The following is a 19795-nucleotide window of genomic DNA, read 5'->3' as shown; positions in this document are numbered from 1 at the left end:
CCCCGGCAGGGACCCAAAGTGACCCGGGGAAGGGCTGAGGTCTCTGAGGTGAGCTCGCTGAGGCGGCGGCAGTGACCACAGAGCTACGGGGTTCGGCCTCATTAAAAAAATAACAACATCCGTGGCTTCTAAGCCACTAAAGAATGTTTAACCAAAAGCGCAGTAAAGGCTGAGGACACCTGAGCGCAACTCACCGCCGGGCAGGGGCTCGCTCCGAGCTCCGGCACCTCAACCCGGGGTGTTTCCCCGTGTCCGGGTGACCAGCGGACCAACACCTCCCGAACCCCAGCAGAGCGGCGCCGCGGCCGCAGCCCTTCCCTCCTTCCCTCGGCACGGCACCGAGCCCAGGTGCGGAGCGGAGCGGAGCCTCGGGCGGGGCTGAGGGCCCGGCCGTGCCCACACGCGGCCACCGCCACGGGACAGAGGAGGGGAGGGGACGGAGCCGCGGGGAGCCCGGGCAGGGCCAGCAGCGCCTGGCACGGCAGCTCCGGGGCGGGGCGGCGCAGGAGGAGCAGCGGCGGCAGGAGGAGCGGCAGGAGGAGCAGCGGCGGCAGGAGCAGGAGCAGGAGCAGGTGAGCGGGGCCGCAGCCGCGCCGGGGGCGGGGCGGAGCGCGGGGCGGGGAGCGCCGGGCCGTGCCGGGCACACTCTGCTCCCTCCCGCCCGCCGCTCCGCCCGCACTCCTTCGCTCTCGCTCTCTGCTTCCCGGGACAGCGCCCGAAACTCGGCGGCGGCCGCGGCTCCCGACGGCTCCCCGGACGCGGTGAGTGCCCGTACCTGCCCCCGGCGCGGCGCTGCCGCCGCCCGGCAGTTCCTGCCCCGCCTGGGGTGAAGGAGGAAGCGAGACGGGCTCGGCTCCCTCCGGCCCGCCCGCCTTCCGTGGGGCGCCCGGCGGGCAGAGCCAGAGGGACGGAGATCGAGGGTCCCGGGGCTCCGCCGCCGTCCCCCGTGTGGCCCGGGCAGCGCCTCAGCGCCGGGTGGGGCGGGGGGCGGTGGCGCCGTGCCCGGCCCGGGGCTGCCTGCTCCGGAGCCTCCATGTTGTGCTGCGGGCGGGGGGCTGCGGACGGAGCGGGGCCAGCCGGGGCCCGGGCAGCGGGACAGCGCCGTGCCCCGCGCGGGAGGCGGCGGCATCAGCCCCCGCTCGGTGCCTGACAGAAACACGGAGTTCCCTCCCGGCAGAAATGCCAACTTCCATGCCACCAACTTTTTTTTCCCACCCAGCCGCCCCGAGTGTCTGTTTCAGTGTCCGTGCCGCGGTAGTTTGGGCAGATGAAATGCACAGTCTGTCGAATGGTCAGGTTTCCAGCTGAATGGCGACAGACAGTAAGAAATGAAGGAGCAGGAATGCCTGGTGCTTTTGTGTACGTACATGCCAGGCGTGCATCTATTAAAAAACAATTTTCAGTTCGTCGCTAGAGAATTCCCCGTTTGCATTAGGGCGTGAAATATTAAAATAATTGGATTACAGCGTTCTGTGGTTACATCTGACATCAGTTTACTTGCGGGCCCTGACTGTTGCGCCACTTCACTTCCAGGTTGTCCAAGTAGCACAGAGCGGAGTGTAGATCTGCACCTAGGAGGTTTATGTGCAAGGATGGCATTGCCCTGTGTCCCAGCCCTTGATATGTCCAAGGCGAGATCTGAGAGAGCAGATGGGTGTAGGAGAATCAGTTCTAGTACTCGATCTTTACCTAGGTTTAGAGACTCATTTAAAGCCTGAACTACAATGTTTAGTATCTCTGCAAATAATCAGTATCAAAATCCTTGATACCTTTACAGTGTGTTTAGTTCCTTTTAAATCTTTTTTTGCTCCAGACTTCTGCAGTGTCAATAGTCTTTTAACAGTGTAATAGCAAATTAACTCTTCAGCTTTCCATCTGTCAAATAATGCCTTGCAGCACTGTGCCAATCAAATAGGAAGCTATAACCAGCATAGATTTCAGAGCAGGAACTCTATGAAGAAGTGTTTCTTAAGTGGTTAAGCAATAATTCATAAGCATTTTTAAATGCATATGCAGGATTTCCTGTTTATTTTAGTTCCATTTCAGAAAATGGCTGTGTTAAAAATGAGCTGTTTGTATTTGGGCTGGTAGATTTCAGTCACTCTAAGTCACTGCTGTGGAAACCTGCAAATACTGAGGAGAAAAGCAAACATAAGTCTGCAAAACATGGGTTTAGGTTTCTTTTTTTAAATGTTTCTCATCCTCACCTTAATTTAATAATAAAATATTTCATAATAATGAAATAAAATATTTCATAATAATCAAAATATTCTCATAATAAAATACAGGTGTGTGCTTTAATTTAAGAAATTATTAAATGCTGGCATTTCAGTTTCTTTGACCCACATAGTTTTACTATGTTTTGTAAAATTGAATCCATCCAAGTTCTAAGGACGTATGATTTTTAGAATGAAGTGCAATGCTTTTGGAACTTCAACAGCTAAAAAATTGAAAGGTGCAATAAGATATTGCACTAGTTGTTATTATTTGTGTGCACTGCTAAACACAAAAGAACTTAAGGACAGCGCAGAAGAATTAAGATTTGGGACTCCTTTGAGATTTTCATCCTACACCTCATAATTCGGATTTAGGTATGAAGGAATTGCTGCCACTCAGTGGCTGATACAAACATACAGAAAAATATATTCAGTTACACAGATGTGATGTCTGTGTGGGTAGTGAGAGAGTTATAAGGTGATTCTGCTCAGGCAGACTGTGTGACATAATTAATTTGGAAGATGCTCATATTGTTATCACCAGAAAAGAGCTCACTGTTAATTTTTTTGCCGTTTTGTGCTTCATGAATTATAACCCACCTTTTCATTAGACATAATCATACAGTAGAGTCCTATATTTTTATTGGAACACCGAAAAAGCATAATAATTTTTACTTTTTGATCACACACCATAGATGAAAAGATACTCTGTACAGAAGGAATTATTTAGAAACTATTTCTAAACTAAAAAACTTAAATTTTCTAGGTACATTTCTTAAAAAGAAATCTTTAGAAGAATCTCTCAAAGAGAATTTGGCTAATTGATGCTATATAGATCTAGGAAATAACAAAAAATCTTGGAAAGCTGCCATCTATTATTAAAGTAATTGATTTCCTGGGAAAAGCATAGGAGCTTTCAGGCCTCTGGGTTTATTTTGACATCTAAAAGCCACAGTCATTACAATTAAAGTCCATTCAGATTAAGTCCCATCCCTGGAAGTGTTCAAGGCCAGGTTGAGCCGGACTTTGAGCAAGGTGCTCTTGTGGAAGGTGTCCCTGCCCGTGCCAGGGAGGTGCGACTGGATGGTGTTTAATGTCCTTAACCTGTGATTCTGGTGAGTGCTTCAGGGCCCAATAGTTTCAATTAGCCATCCATCCTTGTTCCCATTTGAAGGCTGCGCTGTCACCTCCTCTGTGCAGAGGCACAAATCAAATCTGCCCATGCACAGCTGGAGCCCAGCTCTGGCTGCTGCTCCCGCAGAGGGGAGCCCCTTCCTCAGCTCCGGTCCCCAGCTGTGCCTGGAGCTGGGGCTGTGGCAGTGTGGCCGTGCCACATTCACCCAGCACAGCTGCTCGGCGCCAGCGTGGCCTGTCAGGCCGTGTAAATGTGTTACAAGGGCGCTGAGGTGTGTGCCTGCATGTGTTCACTGACACAGGTATTTCAGCTCCCCAAAGCTAACTGGGGTGTGTCTCTTCCTGCTGCAGTCCCAGTGCGTTGTGTGCCGGTAGCCCACCATCCCCTTCGCTGCATTTGCAAAGTGTGTGCTTTAAACTACTGCGGAAATAATGGAGGGAAAAAAGGAATAGGCTGGGGATTGGGCTGGTTGTTGCAGATGAGTCAGGGCTGAATGTGAAAGATGACAAGAAGGGATTTACCAGTGGAGTCTGGGGGCTGGCTGACTTCATTAGGAGCCAAATTCCTCTGTTAATCATCCACTGATGAGAAAGATTGTGACTTTTTACTCTGGGATTATCCTTGCATTTGAATGCAGCTTCTCCATTCTTCTTATCAGGTTCTGTCCAAAAGCTGCCCGACAAGCACCAAAACGGTTTGTATTCCAATAGTTTTTTAACTGCTGCTCTGTGACAGAGCTTGTCATCTTGCTCGGAGTCTTCCTTTATGTGCATAATCCAAGTGCAGAATTCGTTTCTGTGGAGCCAAAGGACAAGGAGCAGGAATAAGGAAAGGGGGAAAGCTGCACCCATTCAGAGCCATTTGGGTAGCACATTAAAAGTAATCATTCTGCATCCGCTTGGCTGCACTTTGCAAAGATGCAATTAACAGAAATGAGCCTGGGAGAGCTCTTTACAGCCTTGGTAAAATAATGCTGAAGTGCCCTGTGTTGTGTTCTCATTTTAAATGCAGTTATTTCTACCCGAAAGAGTTTTTACACTTTCTTAAAGAGGCACTGCCTCTTCAAGCCAGAGCTGCCCGGCAGGTTTTTACAGTATTTGAGTGCTTTAGCAGAAAGCTGCTCCATAGGAAGCAAGGATTGCCTCTGGCTCTGCAGGACCTCCTGGGTTATCGTTCTGCCTTAGTGCCTGGAAGCTGCACCAGTGTCCAGAGACACCAGGAAAGGCAGAGAAATGAGAGATCTAGCACACAGGAAGGCTGGGAACTGCACAAATCTGACCTTGGCAAGAGTCATGCAGGCTTTATTTCTGGTCTGCTCTAGACTAGACTGTTATTGCACATAACATTGTTACAGAGGATAGAAATCTGACATGTATATCTGTGTGCTTCAAATAATTTTCTGATGGTTTTTTTTTTTCTTCTGATTAAAATTTATGCAAGTGGAATATTGTGTTTGCTTGTTGTGACAGCAAGGTGCCCTGACATCCATGGTTATGTTTTGAACCTGTTGTTTTTTTCTCATTGAAAACAGAGCTGAGAGTTTCTGACTAAAAGATGGAAGTGATGCAGCATAGATTTATATCAATAGCTGCAAATCCAAGAGCCAGGCCATAAAATAAATTCTTTGCAAATACCGCTCAAGCCAAGAAAGTGCATAAAACCACAAAATACTTTTTATGGTATCCTCTTACTGAAATTAATGTGTTTTCTGGTAATTGCTTCGCCATTGACTGCAATGCTCTATCTGGAAAAGTTTATTTAAGGATACTTAAACATAGTTGGTATTCATATGATAATAATCACCATCCATAAAGTCTGGGAATGACTATCACAGATAACTGCATGGAACTGATCCATGTTAAACTTTTAGCCTTGAATGATGCTTGCCTGACTGCTAATGGAGGAGAGTGTGTGTTTGCCATCTCCTCCCATTTAATCAGCCAACTATCCAAATTAAAAATAAAATAAGCAGCAGTTCCTCTCTGTGCCTCAGAACAAGGTTATTCTGAATTCCAACCTGCTTTTGAGAACAAAGCAGATGTGTAATGTATATACGTATCCTGCTGTTTCCTGTCCTTGTTAGAGCTGTGAGCGGGCTGTGGTCTGTCTTGGCTGAGGTGTAACCAAGATGTTCCACTTTTACCCATCGGGAGTGGAGTCAGGAGAGCTCCTTGGAGACTGGATGAAAGGGCAGGGTGTCATTGCTGTGTGTCTGTGGCAGAGACCCTCCTGAAACAGGCTCTTCCCAGACCCCTTAGTGAGGCTGCCCCTCTTCTCTGAAGAGGTGCATGTGGGCTGACATCCTTTCCACCCCACGGGGCTCAGAGGAGTTATCTCAATGAATATCTTGTTTCTCATCTCGTGGATGGCTGAAAATCTCTAAAATGGGGCGTACATTTGCACATAAGTGGCTTTAATTCGTGTTTTGTTTAGTCCTTTACAGTCTCATAAATGATTTAGGTATTTATGGACTTAGTTTAATCCTGGCTGCCTGCTATCGATGCAGCACATCTTGAAACATATGCATTAAATCTAAACTTCAGCTCATTTTCCCACACCCCTGAGCTATGATGTAATTCACACCGCTGATCTGGAGCTGGAAGCCGGGACCTGTATTGGCTTAGCTTTGTTGTTTATTTTGTGATAAATTTCTACTGATGAGATGACAAGGAGAAAACTACACGGCTGTTTAGCACTCATTGAGCTACTCTGAGTGTTTGATTTTATCTGTTCCTATCCCCATCGACACCTATTTAATAGAGATCTAATGAAATCCTGGATTGCATACTTTATCGTGTTCTCTGGTTTCTTGAGGAAATGCAGTTTTTAAGCTTTGCCATGGCTTTTCTGCCAAAGGAACTCTTGAAATCTGAGTGTTTGTCAGGATCACTTTGTTTCTCATAGTTTCAAGGATATTTAATTTACTTCAGTGCATTGAATGTATCAATATTCACTGTGAGGAACAGTTGAAGGAAGAAGGATTTTTGGTTGTGAAAAAGATTTTTCTTTCTGATAGTAAAACTTATTTTTTTCGAGATTTAGATGCTTGAACATGTGGATAGATATTTGAAAAGATGATCAAAACTGTCTTAAGAGCCAAACTTAAGGTTAAGCTTGGCTTCAAAGTCTGCCTTTGTGTGGGAAATTCTGAGTACAAAGGTAGCTAAGCAATTGCTAACACATTGTTTGATGTCTGAGCTATGCTTTTTTAGGAGGCTGTATTTGATTCTTGCATGAACAAGGAGGGATCTTGTATTTCTTTCTTAAAAGAAACGGTCTCTCCTTTTCAAAAAGTCCTGTGTGCAGAAGTTTGGTAGGAAGGCATGGTCCAGCCGGTAAGAAGCAGTGTTCTCATTCACATGATTTCAACTTGTATTCTCATGGAAAAGTAAGATAAATAGACATAGTGCAATAACACTGAAAGACTGTCATGTTTGAAATATGACACTGACTGGCCTGTACGTTTTATCTCAAGATGTTTATGATATGTTTTGGAATGCCTCTTGGTAACTGTATTTTGCTGGTGTGACTTTGTAACCAAAATGGGTAATTGTACCTCACTGATTTCATTAGGGTCTGTTGAGAAACTGCTAAGGAACTGTCTGAATATTTTACTGAAAAACTCATGTGAAAGTAAGATTTATTCTTGCCTATTTGAAGGGGGAAAGAAGTATTTAATATATGTTTCTGTAAGAATGAGCACAGATGGATGCCTTACATCATGCAGGTGCAGACATATTCTATAATTTTGATAAGGAGCTCTAACTAGATCTGAAACCCTTAGTCAAACAAGTATCTCTGCAAGTAGGAGTAGATTTGACTACAGATGCTTTCAGTATCGATGGATTTGGGTTTTTTAAAGATTTTTCTTATTAGTCTGGTTCCTGCACTTGCTGATCACCGGTGATGGCATTTCTCCCCATGCAGCGTGCTGGTCTGTAATGCTGCGCTCATGCTGAGCTGTGAATTGCTCAACAAGGGTTCAGCTGTTTCCTCAAGTGTCTGATGACTGTGGCCTTTGCTGAACTCAGATAGTCTCACTAATGACTTGGGGGTGCTGATTGCCAAATATCCAGAGTAGATTAGTGTGTCAGGGAATTGTGAGCCCTCTCAGGTTGCATTTGCTTACATTCCTCAGTAGCTGACAGGAGCCCACAGTTGCGATTTCTGTTTGACAAGTTTACCTAAGAAACAGCATCCCAGGGGAAAGAGCTTCTTGCTGTGGACCTCCACTTTTCCAGATAACTTAAGAGCTAAAATTCAACCAGTTTTCTATGATCTGAATGCAGTGAGCCATTGGCACTGGAACATGTCTTCTCCTGTTCTCTCGGATGAAAAGGAGATGCCAACATCCCCATGTACCACATTCCTTCAAACCTAGCACAAGTTAGGGAAGGACAGGTTAAACCAGGGGTCAGCAGACAGCATTTGCCTAGAAAAAAATCATGTTGGGTAACTAGAGAGCCGGAGACACAGCTTGAAGCAGTATTACAACTTTGGCAGGTATCATGGCCCCAGCTCTGCCCAGTGAAAGAAGCATCTCTTGTTGTGCAAGTCCAGTGAAGCCATTCCACTGGGGATTCCTCACCTTTAACATTTACAAAAGAGAATTGTCATGAGGGAATATTGCCAGGTATTTTTTCCTGGTGGATTTTTTTTTTTTTTTAGTAAAGGCCATTTGAAGAAACATGTTATTTGGACTAAGAATTTACAGGTCTCTGTTAATTGCTGCCATGCTTATATGAGGTTCTTAGGACTTCTTTTCCTTTCTCCAGTTTTCTTGGACCCTTACAGTGAGGGAATCTGCAACCAATTTGTACCTCTCAGTTCATCTGTAATTGCAGAGGATCTATTCTGTTGCACATACGCCTTAGAACATCTTAACTCCTGAAGGTCCTCTGGACTCTGGCTCTCCCCGTGTGTTTGGTCTCGTTTCACCAGAGGTTGGTTTTTCTCTGCAGGAAGTCAGTGTGTGTCTCTCATTCCCTCAGTAGTCTCAGCTGGGATTTTTGCCTTCCCTGGCTGAGCCATGGCAGCCTGGGCACAGCTTCCCCAGGGCTGTCTCTCTGCAGAGCAGTCACTTCCAGGCCAGGCTGGGGCTTGTGGCACCAGTGCAGCTGTTAAAGTGGAGTCACTGCACCTGCAGTGCAGCCTTGGTGTGCAGCACCTCACATGGCTGACCTAGGGACACGCTGTACGTCTATGTGTGGGTTCCTTTTATCCAGAATTAGAACAAGTTTTGTCCAAAGCAAGTGAGAATGCTCTGTTGCAGCCTGTATGGGTTTTTACTCATCCTTTCCACGTGGTTCCGTTTCCCAAAAGATGAAGTTGTTGGATCTGCACCACAGACACCCCACGTGTCCATTGAAGGGAACATGGGGGGTGCTGGCAAGGGAAAGCAAGAATGCTGAAACTGCCATTTGGGCAAGGAAGTTGATTGATTTCTGCTGTAAGGCAGGAGCAGGTGGGAAAGAGAAGTACCATGAGTGTGTAGACATGGACCTGGAGCGTGGCAGGGCAGCCCAGAGTGATGGGAGATGCCAGGCTCTGCAATGCTGCCCGTCCATGTCACACCCTTTGCTGCCAGCCCCCCTCCTGCTCCATCCTCAGGAACTCCTCCCCAAAACTTCTGTAATACAACCCAAATGCTCTCACCAGGGCTAGGGTGGAGAGAGGAAGTGCAGCTCTGGTTCTTTGCTGCATCCTGGTTTTTGTTTCAGTTTAATTTGCAAGCTTGCTGATTTCTTGCAGTGTCACTAAGAGTGTTCAAGGCAACCCCAGGGTTTTAGTGTAATCTGTACCAGTGTCTGTCAGATTGATTTTCTGACCTATTTTGGGTCTTGCAATTTGGAATTAATGTTGCTTTCCTTTTCCAGTGGGTGGCAGTTGAAGCAAAGAGAAATGTTTATTTTCTTGGAAGTTTTTATAGATATGGATTTAAGGAGAACAAGCCAAAATAAACCAGTTGTTCATTGTCTCTCCTTATGTTGAATTCTGTTCTTTTTGTCTTGCATCTTGCAGCTGGAGAAAAGAACAAAAACCTCTTGTGAGCAAAATCCGCTTTTAGTTTCAATCTCCTACTTTTTGTGTGTTGTTCTGTACTCATTTCCTTATTCTCTTACCAGTTAATAACTTTGAACCCAATCTTTCCATCTCTAGAATTCTGCATTGCATAAGCCTCCTTTCAAAACTTTGAAGCAGGGAGCTGCTGCCTTCTTGCAGCAAAGCGTTCACCTTCCCAGAACTGCATTTTGATTTTGAATGTGCATGTAATAACATTTCTTTCTCGTGTTAAAAAGCTCATCTTGTCAAAAAGTCTTTAATACTGATTATTTGAAATTTAGTGTGTATTTTACCTCTAATATCTGTATCTTTACAGGGTCAAATTTTAACTGGAAATTGCTTTCATGAACATTTCTTGTATGGAGTTAGTGCATATCTTACAGCTGAGTTCAAGCATATGTTATTAAAGTAAGCAGTACTTGAACTCCCATGTGCTAGCTAAAGTACACATTAGTGCATTTAGTAAACAGTTCTGAGTAAAACATTAGTATGTGTTTATGGGAATATAAGTATATTTTAATGTATAAAATACTGCAGTTCTAAGTACAGTAGAGATGAAGTTAAATCTATTCTTTAAAATTGCAAGAAATATCTATATCAGTGCTGAAACCAAATGTGAAACTGGTAATTATTGTTGGATCAAGGAGCAAAATTTAATGTACTTTAAGAAGTACAAATTTTACTCTTTTTTTTCCAAAATACTTAAATTATGAAAGGATTTTTCCAGAATTTCCCAGTGCTTTATTTTGTGGATAAATACTTAATACAGCATAAAAAGCAGAGGAAGTCTTTTATTTTAGTGAGTTAGTTTCCCCTAGGAATGAAATAGCTATTCATCTTCTATAATGTTGATTATAGCTAAATTAGCAATTAATCTCCATCTTTTCCCTGAAGAAAATGAGCTCTTATATAGGTATTTAATGGCTGAGTCAGTTTATCATAGCTAAGCCTTGTCTAAGCATATGTGCCAGTCCACTTTAAGTCTGCCCTTAAATTGATGCAAAATACAAAATTAAATTAAATACTAAAGCTTGTGCAAACACAGTAATTCTAAATGTTTATAAACTGATTTGTCACATGTGTGGATACAAGCTCTGCTGCTTCTGTGGTTGATGGATGAAACTTGCAAACTGATTTAGGACTCTAGATGGAAAAATATCCAGGAAGAAACCTTTCTTCCCCTTCTGGCCAAGTGAAATGACAAGGAATTAATTACCAGAGCAGTAACAAGTTGAGCTTTGTCTTGTTGATAACAAAACTGATTTTGCTTAGCAGCAGTACTCTTATGTCTATAATAACCTAAAATGGAAAACTTTTCAACGTAAAAAGTACTCTGAAAGTCATGACATAGCATGATCTCAGTTTTGTCAAAGGGACCCACTCAAACAGAAAATTACTCCTTTGAAAGTCATTACTTGTTTTTTGGTGGAGTTTTGTTGGTTGATTGGTTGGGGTTTTTTTGTTGTTTTGGTTTGGGTTTTTTTGTTACAAGACTCTATAATAACACCTGTGATGACTTTAATGCAGGTCAGTAGAAAAAAAAAACCCACATTTATTTTCAGTTCCTTTATCTGTCGATTTCTGGAATATCATTTGCTGGAAAATGATGCTTCTATAGATGGTGAAGAAAAGGCTCTAAATTATTCTAAAACATTTTGATACACACATCATGTGTGATGGCATGCTTGAATTCTGGAGTATTTTATACTTTCTTTAAGATTTCATCCAACTGCCAAATCTTGTTTGGAGGGCTGTGGAAGGGTTTTAGCATTATTCCTACTCTAGATTGCAAAAAATCTCTACTTGTATAATGGTTTGGGTATTTCTCTTTCTTTGCTTTTTATTTTTTTATAGAAATCTGGTTTTCTTGCTGCTATTTCATTCTACTTTCCAGTTAATAAAGCTGATCCTAATACTGAAAAAGTTTTGAGTGAGTCTCAAACAGAGGGATGTTTTCTTTGTTTGCTTTAAACAAACCATGCGGGTTACACGGCTCTGTTTTGAATTAACAGCTCTCCAAACTGGGCTGACCACTTAATGCTTCTCAGACACTGAGCATTTAAATACTTCAAAGGAAAGATAGCCATATCTAGTGTTTTATTCCCTTAAAAGCACAAAAAAGGATGCCAGACTCATGTAATTGAAACCGTGTGCTGTCGGCAAGGTGTCCCAGGCAGGCCAAGGTGGAAGAACCTATCCCTGTTCTGCTGTGTTTAGTTTTGCTTTGGTTACTAGGGGCACCCTGCTGTCTAATAGGAGTTAAAGGTAACTTAAAGCTTTGCCTGTTTGTGTTTCTGATTTTGGTTTTATTCTTGTGTTCCTTTAGCTCTTATTTGGAGTTCTAGTGGGTGAAGTCACAGTACACAGAGAGCAGCAGGCATAATGCTCTTCTGATCAGGGTCTTATTTGCCAAAGCCCACTTAATACCACTTTTTAATTGCTTAGCCATTCAATCTCCCAAAGTAATTTGTTAGGAAGGTTACAAAAAACCCCCACTTTGCAGCCATCAGTGTCTGCTGTGTGAGCCTTTTAAATCCTGTGTATAAATACCCCAGTGTGGCTCCATCTGCTCTGTCTGCTCCAGGTGAGAGGCACTGGAGGGAAGCAGGGACAGCTGGGGGAAATGTTTGCAGCTGGATGTGGGGCTCTGGAGAGGTAAGACAGTGACAGTGCTGTTGTACTGAGTAACAGAATTGTTCTGTTTCTCCCTCAGAAGTTGAGTGGTTTGGGGAATTGTTTTCTTGCTGCGTGCCCAGGTAGTGAAACTCGTGTTTGTTCAGGGTTTTGGTTTTGGAGGTTTGGATATTTGGTTGTGTGGTTTGGTTTTTTTTTCAGGGTTTTTTTTTTGCCTGTTTTTCCTATTGCAGCAGCCCAAGAGTGGGTGCCTGGTTGGGACACCCCAGCACGTCCTGTCAGTGTCCCGTGGTTTGCTGCCTGCCCCATCCCTGACAGGCTGAGCATGAGCTGTCCAGCTGGGACACAGCCACAGCTCCCATCCAGCAGAGCAGGGCTGAGCTCAGCTCTGTGTGCTGCAAACCAACACCCACTGCTGGCCTTGCACAGCCCCAGCCCTTCCCTGCTGCAAACTGGAGAAATTTCCATCTAACTGACTCTGCACAATATTGTATCAAAGCTGGAAAAAAGATGAGGTAGATGTTCTGCCAACATCCTAGGGAAAAGCAAATACTCTTGAGACTTGTGAATTTTTGTGGCTTTATGATTATAAAGTTTCTGAGAGATTCTTTTCCTCAAAGTTATGTTTTAACTGTATAATTCACATATTTTGTGCCTGTGCAGGTGTGTTAATAAGATGGGGGTCAAATAAGTGGAGTAACAGAGAGGGTTTTGTCTTCTGGGAAAAGAAGCTGGAAAAGCTTTTTTGTCCATTTCATCTTTCCAAAGATTCCAGCTGGACTCTCTCAGTATCACTTGGAGCCATGCTCTGATACTGACTGCTTCTCTCTGGAAGCACTTGCACAGAGCCAGGGTAGCAGAGTCATACTGTCCTCACAGTTACCTGAGATTGTGGTTGGCTGGGCTTGAGAATCTTCACACTCAACTGTACAGAATTTCTCATTTTGAATCTTCTGAATGCTTGATCTGATAAATTGCTGGAAGGGTGTGTTCTGGGTATCAGTGAGCAGAATCTTTTCCTGTTGAAGACTAGGTGTGGTGAAATGGAAGACAGAAGGTATGGGAAGCCCCTGTTGTGTTTGACAAGCTGGAGTCTCAGGTTGTAGATCAAAGAATGGGAGATGTCCTTTAAGCCTTTTGGGCTTTATGCAATGCAATGACTTCAACTGTTGCAGGATTTTGTATCAAACTTTTCTCAATATTCCCATGCCATAGAGAATTAGCACCTGTGTAGTTTGTGTTCAGCTTGGCTTGGATAGCTGGAGGTGGAGAGGATTGGCTGAAGGACTTTGGCACCATTTTTGCATTAGCTGCATCTCCCCAAAATCTCAAACAGTACAATTGCTCTTTTCTTTTCAAATGTGTAGTGCTGTGTGACATCAGGTGCATATGGCATTCATCAATAATAAAAATGTTCAGCTGAGAAGTAATAATATCTACAAATAAGTAATAATGCAAACAAGTAATGAATAATCCCTAGCAAGCAACATATTAAGAGGAAGTAGGCTGCTTGCTTCTGTTCCTTCAGTGTGGATCCTGAAATGCAGGGGTTCATTGTCTCTGACTGTGCATTTCATAAACACATTTCTAAGCTCAGTCCCACATCATTTATATGTTGACGTTGCCCAAGTTCTGAATTGGACTTTTGGAGAACAACGTTAGTGCTCTTTGTTTTCAGGTGTTGCTAAATACTAAGAAAGAAATAAAAATGGGAGCTTTTACTTTGAAACAGATGTTTGGTTGTGTGTTCTAACAGTGCAAATCAAAACACTGCATTCTTTGTAGGTCAGTAGAAAGGGTATTAAGAAGGGGGCCATGGACTACTTGAGGGATCTCCTCTGGTGGGAGATGCCCGGGGGCCTGAGAGGGGACTGCAGATGAATTTGATCCTGTTAGCTCCATCCAGTGTTAGCAGTGCTGGAGGAGCCCAGCAGGGAAAGCAAAATGCTGATTTATTTAGTTCACAGCCCAACCAAGACCCAGAAACCTCTGTACTTCACCCTGCCCTGAGCCTTGGCCTCCTGCAAAGACATCCAAGTTTATCTGCTGCTGTTGGACTTTGCCTACACATGGTATCAGGAAGGAATTAGATAGTGGCTGGAGTTACTTGGGCTCACCAGACTTTGAACAGTGCCTGAATAAACCCAGATTGAAAGCAGTACACCCAATTTCCTTTTGCTGTAGCTGTGTTTACAAAGATTTCAGTATGGCCATAATTTACCTGGCTTGGTAGCACTACCATTGACAGAGAAATAAATGAATTCTTACATTCCTTCACACTTGCAAGATTATGCTTCAAGAATGAAATTTCCCTGATTTTAACCAGAAAACATATTTAATTAAAGTGTTAATGAAGCTGATATTTTTTTTCTTTCTGCTGCAATTCTTTTAACCAATGCTATTGCACCCATTAAGGGATATGGGCTATGTGTGGCCTCAAACACTGAAAGAAGTCCCCATCTTTAGTTGATAAAGTGTGAAAATAGGGAAATATAATCTTAATATTGCCTTAAGAAAGAGAGAAATCAATTTCAGGCCTCAAATGCTGTACTTTGAAACACTTTTTGGCATTCTGGTGACATCAGTCAGTAGAGCATACTTCACAGAACTGAAACTCATTCTTTCACTTTTCACTCTGTGTGCCTCTGCTCTACTTTCTTTTCTCTGCCTTTTCTGTGCTTTGCTAAAAAGGCAGATGCAGTTCAATACTTTTTTCCCTAAAAGGCCTGTTATACAAAGAAGTTCTGCAGTGAAACCTTTTTAATTCATAAAACTCAAAAAAGCTTTGATTTTCTGTTTCTCAGCTTGCTCTCTGCCTTCACCTTTGCTTCCTGTATTTTAGGATACATAAGTAGCAAACAGTCAAAAACTGATGTTAAGAAACTTTACTGGGTTACTTTGATTCTCCCTCTTAGTGTAATCCTTTCAGAGATTAATTGCACTTTCCCTGGTGTTCCTAGGAAACACTGAAGAGAACGCTGAATGCCTTTAAAATGCATTTTTTAAACAAATAACCAATTCCAACAGTAATTCTAGCAGGAAGCAGTGGATGGCAATGTAATGAATTTCTGAGATCAGTCATTAAGTCATCTTTCTCTGCCCTTAATTTGTTATATGGAAATAGCTGGTTTTACATGTGTCCTGGCTTTGGAGAGAAAAACCAAACTGATGATCTCTGAAAATGTGTACAGTGTTAGTATCTAGTTTATTTAGGAATGGATGGTAAAACTCCAGAGAAAAACATATAATGTGGTAAAATGTATTTGCTCAAAATCAAGTGTTTCAGTCATCTTATAAAGGTATGGGAGTATTTGGAGTTTTTCCCCACTTTTTCTTCTGAACAAAATTCAATTGCTGCTGTTAAGTCCTCAGCAGTTTGCAATCAGATGTTCCCAGGATCTGTCACAGTAATTTATTTGTGTGACTCTCTTCAAAGCAGCAACTTAAAAGATTTTTTTTCCTTTTAATTGCTGAAGTTTGGTACTAACCTTCCCAATGATCTGTTCAGTAGCAGGCAATGCAGGGGGGCAGCACAATGAGCTGGGGTTCAGAAGTTGCTCATAGCTGCAGGTTTTTCCCTTTCAAAATACTTCACAAAATCAACAGAGGGGTGAAAACTGTAAAATTCAGAGCAACTGTACTGTGAGCAAACAATTCTGCAACTGTGTACTCTGAGATTCTCAAAGTTCATGCTTATTTTGTTTGGTGAAATACTTTGAAAGAGCTGATATGACATTAGTGTGAAGTGCAAAGTTATACAAATAAAGTCATGTATATCTACTAAAACCCACCTCTGGCAAAATATTAGGGCATAGAAGTTTTGGTTCTTTTACAGTAGCTGGTTTGTCCCTCCTAGTTGGATTTTGCCATGTTTGAAAGGGTCTTTGTTGCACTCTCTGGCTCCTCTTGCCATTGATACACAGGTCTGAGGTTTTCCTGTTCAGGGAGAATTTGGCTGCACTCACCGTGCTGCTTCTAGCAAAGCTCATAGAGCAGAGTGTTGTCTTGGAAAATGTAGCAGATTGGGTTTTATTCAGCTGGTATATTTTGGACCTTTACCATGTTCTCATTTATCTCTCACTCACAGAAACACTCCAAAATGGCAACCATGTAATCTTTTTTAGATTGTAAAGCCTTTGTTATGGCTCCAGAGTTTGATGCCTGACGCTTTACTGTGTGCTTTGATCCTGGGTTTCTGGTTTGTGTTTTTGTTTGGTTTGGGCTTTTTCCCCCCTGGTGCCTGTGGAAACATTCAAAGTCCTGATTATTTTCAGGGACTAATACAACTTTTTATGGAATCATATTGAAAAGGGGCTTTGTTAGATTAGTGAAGCATTCACGTGCTTTACTTCATTTGCAGAGTTGTGGTTTTTTGCTAAATCCTAACTCTTCTCTGTGAGGGCACAGCTTTAATGATTTTACTTTCTGCTTCCAAGCTGGCTCTTTGTGAAGAAGGAAAATCTTTTCCTGGTGACGCTTCATCTGAAACATAAGGATTCCTTTGTTGGTTGTTCCTTGACTTGGTTTCTGTCATTCATATTTGATTTACTGCCTAAATTCCGGATATTTAGTTGTGATAAACTATAGCAGTTGCAAGAAGCTCTGTCTGCTTGTAGAGAGCAAATTATTTCCAATAATTGTTCTTGATTCAGTGTTAGTGCTCAAGAGAGCAAGGATGAAGCACTTCCATTTGGCTGCTGCTCCACTTACAGTGTGGAAAGTTTCTCTCTTGTGGCTCTGCCCAGTTTATCTGGAAAAGCAGAAGTTTTCAGGCTATGAGACTTATTTAGGTGGATTCTTAGTTTTAGTGGTCAACTGTAATTTCCTGCCAGGTGCAAACACTTGGTCCTGGAGGACTTGGTCACTGTGGCTTAGATTTACCACAGCCTGGGTCTTAAAAGTTGTAGGTTACCTAGAAGAAATTCATCTGTCTAGGAAGATACTACCAAATAAAATTCTGGAAAAGGGATTAACAGTGACTCCACTAAGTATTTCTTTTGTTCTTTATTGTTTGAGTTCATAGAGTTTAACTGAGTAGAGTGAATTCTTGTGGTTAACCTGTACTGCAAACAGGTAGGAAGCACAGACTGGTGTGCTGGGCTCCCTAAGAAAGACAAACTTGGTGACTTTTTTGAGTTGGTGCATTACTCATCGACTACCTTGTGTATTCAAGGAAAAATTCCAGATACTCCCCCAGTGATGTGACTGTTTCTGTCTTGCCTGGGCGTGGTCACGGCCCCTATCCAAGAGGTTTAGAAGGCAGAGTGAAATCTTTGCCAAGTATGAAAGACAGGTATGACAAGCAAGTACTCTTGGCAGGCAATTTAGTTTATTATGCAGCTATTTGAAGGGGCAAGCTGCCAGTTTTCCACGTTAAAGGGAAGATAATTGCCTAAGAAGGTCACGGGGAAGAAGGAATACTGTGGGACAGAAATTTTGTCCTGTCCCTTGGTAGAACAGATCATTTTATTTCATTGCATGCTGGAAGGACCCATGGGGCCTAAATCATGCCAGCTCCAGACACTGTATGTGTACCATGTCTTCCACTGCCAGCCAGAAAAATGTGTTTCTGAAATGTTGGAAAGTGCCCAAGTGAGGCTTAATATGCAAACTAGAACTGAGGCTGGCTGTAGTAGTGTAGTACCTTCCTTAAATGTGTAAAGAGAGGAGGAAGTTGGGGTTTTTTTTGTTTCTCTTTAATTTAGTAGGAATGGTGTCTTATTTTGGGGGAGTTTTTTTTGTTTATTAGCTTAAACTGCTCTGAAGATAGTATCAGTAATTTTCTTGTTCACTGTGTTTGTGATTAGAGTAAGTAAATTTTTTTCAGTGTAATTTCACTGTGTCATTGAGGTGGAATTATTTACATTTTAAAAGAGGGGAATTGTTATAGGAAAACTAAAAGTTTCTCAACTATTAAAGATACTAATCTCATATTTTAGAGATAGACTCAGCTATACCTGTGTCTTCAGAGTACATACCAGGTGATTTATAGTCATGTCCTAATAAAGAGCTGAATTTATTTTTTTTTTTTTTGATGAAACTTAAAAACTCCTCTGTGCCTTTGAGGCAGAAAACCTGCAATGTCTGTGGAACTTCAGTGTCATGATTAAAATTAGACATACTTGTAAGTAACCAAAACCACATCTACTAATCAGAGAGGTTAAGCAGCTTCAGTGGAGTTTGCTGGCACCATGACTGCAGTGCATGTCAGAGGCTGTTATTGCTGCTCTCAGTGAGTCATTTGGGTAACAGAGGTCATAATTCAATTCGAAGTTGTGTACATAAGCACACAGAGCACGGGAACCACCTGTAACTACTTCTGCATTTTAATGTATTTTTACTGTCTATCGTTAAAAAATGTATTTCCAAAGAGAGAGAAGCAATCTGAAAGAGGTATGGATTTATACAGGTTCAACTGCATGTATTCAGAGAGAGCTTTATCTTTCTGATGCCACTTTGAAATATTTATATGATCCTCAGGTAGTGCTCGTGGAATAGACACAATGAACTCGGTCAACTTCCAGAAAAGTTGTTCAGTGTTTTCTCAGAAGGCACCATCCTACAGCTTCCTGGTTAAAGAGGAACCATTGTTTGGAAATAATCCAGTGATCCATCTAATGATTTTACATAGCTCAGCACCAGGTGGAAGATTAAAAATAAATATATAAATAGCCGCTTTTCTGCTGTTGGTGCTTTGTTCCTTCTGAAACAAAAAGTGCCCAGCTGCCCTCACAATAAGATGAAGAGAAAAACAAAAACTAAAAGGGCCTTGACCAAAGTCTTAAAATAGTTTGGGGACTCTCCCTGCCTCTGCAGCCCAGGACCAGCCCTCTCCTTCATCTCCCCCCGTGCAGCAGGGATGGCCCCTCTCTCCAGTCCCCGAGCTATGGGGTGATACTGACTGGATTTGCTGAGCCTGCTGAGGAGCTGGGAGTCCATCAAGGCTGGTTTATCCATCATTGCTGTTCCTGGCAGATGCCTCCTAAGAAGACATGTACTGATTTAGGAGCTCAGCTGAACTTGTGGTCCCTGGACTGCATCCCAGCAAGGACACTGCCACTCAAAGTAGTGGCACTCATACATGAGCTATTTATTCCCTTAAAATGTGGAGTGCTTGTTCCCAAGTTGCAGCACAACTGTTTTTTTCCCCAAAGCACTTAATTCCTATTTTCAAGACCTAAGAATTTCCAGTATCATATCAGTGTACTCATGGTGTTAATGCTTTTTGGTTTTCACTGTATTTTTTAGTAAATTCTGTGTTCCCATGTACTCTCCCATAGTTTGTTTGAGCAGGACATTTGTCTGTAAACTATGCCAAAAAGAGAGGTTAAAATTCTCCAGAAGTTACAGGACCTAACTGAGGAATTATGAAAGGAAAAGAATTCTTCTAAATACACTTAATTAGGGTTTATCACTTGAGAAAATCATAAGCAGACTCAAATCTCTGATGATCCAGAACTCTGTATATACAATCTGTTAGTTTGCTTGAGAAGGAAGAATCATTCATGCTGTGTGTATCCCAAAATCCAGGCCATCAAGGTCTGTCCCCTGGATGACTAAGACACAGGTGAAAGCTAGCAACAAAAGTAAAAAAAATTAAGTTTCTCTCTATCTTTCTCTCCTGCCTGTTGCCTATTTTTAATCCCATGCTAGATACAGTTGACAGGCACTGATCTGAACTCTCTTAACAATTTGGCTTTCAAACATATGTTTCTTCCAGATCTAGATCTCTCCTTTTTGTTCTGTG

At 42.6% G+C, this 19795-nt stretch overlaps 1 protein-coding gene across 3 annotated transcripts in view; it reads left to right on the top strand.

Annotated features, from left to right (window-relative positions):
• Positions 1–553: 553 nt before the first annotated feature.
• Positions 554–19795, top strand: part of PRKCD (protein kinase C delta) — a 59784-nt gene continuing 40542 nt past the window's right edge. Inside the window, exon 1 of one of the 3 annotated variants that reach the window (XM_063164526.1) lies at positions 554–572. The gene's annotated coding sequence lies outside the window, so the exon portion shown is untranslated. Of the gene's footprint in view, positions 573–643; positions 762–19795 lie in introns of those variants that run through there. The other 2 variants (XM_063164525.1, XM_063164527.1) reach the window with 2 other exon arrangements.

The sequence above is a fragment of the Melospiza melodia genome, chromosome 10, assembly GCF_035770615.1.
Source record: "Melospiza melodia melodia isolate bMelMel2 chromosome 10, bMelMel2.pri, whole genome shotgun sequence".
NCBI lineage: Eukaryota > Metazoa > Chordata > Aves > Passeriformes > Passerellidae > Melospiza > Melospiza melodia.
This window is presented reverse-complemented; position numbering and strand designations above follow the sequence as displayed.